The sequence below is a fragment of the Crocuta crocuta genome, unplaced genomic scaffold (assembly GCF_008692635.1).
Source record: "Crocuta crocuta isolate KB4526 unplaced genomic scaffold, BGI_CrCroc_1.0 scaffold149, whole genome shotgun sequence".
NCBI lineage: Eukaryota > Metazoa > Chordata > Mammalia > Carnivora > Hyaenidae > Crocuta > Crocuta crocuta.
The window spans coordinates 3,168,788-3,172,895 of record NW_027551561.1 but is presented as its reverse complement, the minus strand read 5'-3'; positions in this window follow the sequence as shown (position 1 = coordinate 3,172,895).

Sequence of the window (4,108 nt, the reverse complement as noted above, 5' to 3'; positions counted from 1 at the left end):
AAAAGGAACAAAACAGCCATAGAAAATCAGTAAGGGAAAAAAAAACAAAAACATGAGATTGAACCACTGGCTCCCCAACCTGGCCCCCCAACTTGAACTCTTAAAACGAGATTAGGAAAAACAAAGAGAATGCCCCAACAGCACAAGTCACCGGGCCTGGAAAGGAGCCTACCCTCCCAATCCCTTCCCCCGCCAATCAGTTCTGGCTTCTCCTTCCCGCGTGTCATACATTTCCAGGCCTGCTCCCCCACCCTTCCCCGAACAAGTCAGGAAATGGCCCACGGCTCCAAATTAATAATTCTGAGCCACACTCTATTGACAAATGGCCAAGGTTCCGGAGAGAAGCGCCCCCGCCCCCCGCAGCCCNCCTGGATTTCAGAAATTCCTGCTCTTCCTCTGGAAGTTCCGGCGTCGCTCCCCCGAGGGAGGGCAGAAGTCCACCTCGGAGGGAAAGCCCAGGCCGAGGGACGGGCTTTCTGGAGGGACCGAGGGGTCCTGAGAACTCGAGCGCATTCCAAGAGCCGACCTCCAGAAAGGCGTGCAGTCTTCCCTCGCTTTTGGCCGTGACCCTCAACAGCTCAACCCTGAGATGGGTTTAGTGTAGCTGCAATTTGGGATCTGGCAGATTTGGGTTCAGTTTCAGGCTCTGCTCATTCACTTATTTGTTCAACAAACATGTATTGACTGCCTACTGTGCTAGTTACCGGGGTAGAGTAATGAATAAAACAAAAACCTGTCCTCACGGAAGTCACATTCCAGCGTGGAGAGCAAATAACAAGAAAAATCAGTAATTTGTGTAGCAAATAAGTACCATTAGAAGTATATTAGGGGCGCCTGGGTGGCTCAGTGGGTTAAGCATCTTCACGAAAAAAATGAAATCTTGGGGCGCCTGGGCGGCTCAGTCAGCTAAGTGTCCAGCTTCAGCTCAGGTCATGATCTCACCGTTCGTAGATTCGAGCCCTGCATCCATCTCGGTGCTGACCGCTCAGAGCCTGGAGCCTGCTTCAGATTTGTCTCTCTCTCTCTCTCTCTCTCTGCCCCTCCCCCACTCGTGATCTGTCTCTCTCTCTCTCAAAAATAAATTTAAAAACATTTAAAAATTAAAGAAAAAGTATATTAGAAGGTAATGTGGAAAAATACAAAAAGAAAACATAGAAAGTGAAGCGAGCGTGTATAGATTCAGAGGTTGGGGGAGGTGGGGTAAGGGGAAGCCCACCTGAGAAAGTGACATCTGAGTAAGGACTTAAATGAGACAAGACATTGTGACTATCTTGAGGAAGAGCTTCCCGGCAGAGGGAACAGCATGTGCAAAGGTCCCAAGGCAGGAGAGTATCTCCAAGTTTCAGGAGAACATCCACAAGCAAGGTAGCCAGTGAGGGTGGGGCAGAGCAAGAAGTGAGCTTGGGTCAGTGACATGGCCGTGCAGGCTACGGCAGTATCTTCCCCATTTTACTCGACAAGAGATGGGAAGTCATTAAACATTTATTTCCTCCCCTCGTTTCACGAATCTTTAAAAACAAAACTGGCCTTAGGGGCGCCTGGGTGGCTTAGTCGGTTAAGCGTCCGACTTTCGCTTAGGTCATGATCTCGCGGTTTGTGGGTTCGAGCCCCGCGTCGGGCTCTGTGCTGACTGCCAGCTCAGAGCCTGGAGCCTGTTTCAGTCTGTGACTCCCTCTCTCTCTGACCCTCCCCTGCTCACACTGTCTCTCTCTCTCTCTCTCCTAGAAATAAATAAAAACATTAAAAAAAAATAAAAACAAAAACAAAACTGGCCTTAAAAATAACAAAAAAGTAAAAATAAAAAATAAATAAGTAAACTTAAAAAATAAAAATAAACAAAAACAAACAAAAAAATAAATAAAAAATAAAAACACAACAAAAACCAAACTGGGACCCCTGGCTGTCTCAGTGGAAGCGACACTTGATCTCAGGATTGTAAGTTCAAGCCCCACACTGGGTGTAGAGATTACTTAATAATAAAATCTTTAAAAAATAAAAACTTGGGGACACCTGGGTTGCTCAGTTGGCTAAGCGTCCAGCTCTTGATCTCAGCTCAGGCCTAGATCTCAGGGTCAGGAGTTTAAGTCCCACATTGGGCTCTGCACTGGGCATGAGGCCTACTTTTAAAAATTCATTAAATTTTGTTTTAATTAAGAGGGATGCCTGGGTGGCTCAGTCAGTTAAGCATCCAACACTTGGTTTTAGCTCAGGTCATGATCTCACAGTTTGTGAGTTCGAGCCCCGCATCAGGCTCTGCACTAGCAGTGCGTAGCCTGCTTGGGATTTTCACCCCACCCCTCTCTGGGCAGCGCCCATCTCTCAGTGTTAGTGCCCTTCTTCTCTCCTCCCTGCCTCCAGTCCACCTCTTCTGGGGACCTTGTCTCATGGATTGCCCCTCCCTTGGTTTCACAGCTTTCTCTCTCCGCTGGCTCCTTCCTTAGAAACACAGATGTGCTGGGCTGCTTTCTCTGAGTTAGTCTTTACCTACAGCCTGCAATGAACATCTTCCTTTCGTCACCCGGCATTCAGTTTCAGTCTCCTGAAACCCTCTTCTCTTTATTTCAGCCCCTGTGATCTCGGCAAGCCTTTCCTGGTCAATGAAATTATATATTCATTGAGCACCTCTTTGCCAGGTCTCGGATTAGGCACTGAAGATACCATGAACAAAACGAACGTGGTTCCTGCCCTCCCGGAGCTCACCACCCAGTGCAGGATACTAGCTCATAAACCGTTTTTTGCAATAGCACGAAGCAAAAGACCGCAAGGTTTAGAAGTGGTGTAGAGGTTGGAGTAGGAGTTTCTCTGAGGGGTCAGGAAAGGTTTTACAGGGTTAGATGCCTGAACGAGATTTCAAAGGACGAATAGGAGTGTGGGAGTGTGCCGAGCAGACGGGGTGGAAGTGCAGTGACGATCGAGGGAGCACCACGTGCCAGGGCCTGGAAGTATAAGCCATGGGATGGAAACAGTGCAGCCAGTCAGTTGGCCAAACCATGATATGGGAGACGAGGGAGTGTGAGATGAAGCGGGGGATTACTAGGCATTATGCCAGAAAGCTTGGATTTTGGTCACTGTAGGCCACTGGGTACCGCAAAAGGCTATTAAGCTGAGGCGTGACACAGTCGTATATGGATTGTAGCTAGAGCTCCTCTGAGCAGTGTGGGGAGTGGACCGAAGGCAAACTCCAGTTAAGAGGCTACTGCAGGGGTGCAGGTGACAGGGGAGGGGCCTGACCTATGCAGGTGTGGGGGGGGAGGGGAGATGCTGGAGTCAACACCTGTTTGGAGAGTAGGCCTGGTACGCGGAGGCGACCAGCTGGATGTAGCAGATGGTGGAAAGGAAAGTGCTATTTCCCTATCCCCCTTCAAAAACTGGAAGCCTGGGACTTCTGAAGAGCTCCTAGTGATGGCCTCTCTGAACTAGGGTTTGAGTGTGGACATGGAGAAGGTTCAGGAATGGCAGAGAGCTGATGGCATTATGGTCACCTCTGAGGGTGGGGACACCTGGGGCACTGGGGCACTCGTGCATGTTTTTTGTTGTCATTGTTGTTTGCTAGTGCCATTTGAATAGGCTTTATTTTATTTTAGTTACTTAACATACAGTGCAATATTGGTGTCAGATGTAGAAATCAGTGATTCATCACTTACATACAACACCCAGTGCCCATCCCAACAAGTGCCCTCCTTAGTGCCCATCACCCATCTAACCCACCCCCCACCCGCCTCCCTCCATCAACCCTCAGTTTGTTCCCTATTGTTATGAGTTCTCTTTTGGTTTGTTTCTCTCTTTTCTCTTATCCCACCCTTCCCATATGTTCATCTGTTTCGTTTCTTAAATTCTACATAACATTGAAATCATATAATATTTGTCTTTCTCTGATGGACTTATTTCACTTAGCATAATACATTCTAGCTCCGTCCATGTCCTTGCAAATGGCAAGATTTCACTTAAAATTTTTTTTAATGTTTATTTATTTTTAAGAGAGACACAGCACGAGTGGGGGAGGGGCAGAGAGAGAGAGAGGGAGACACAGAATCCGAAGCAGGCTCCAGTGTCCGAGCTGTCAGCACAGAGCCTGATGCGGGACTCGAATCCACGAACCATGAGATCA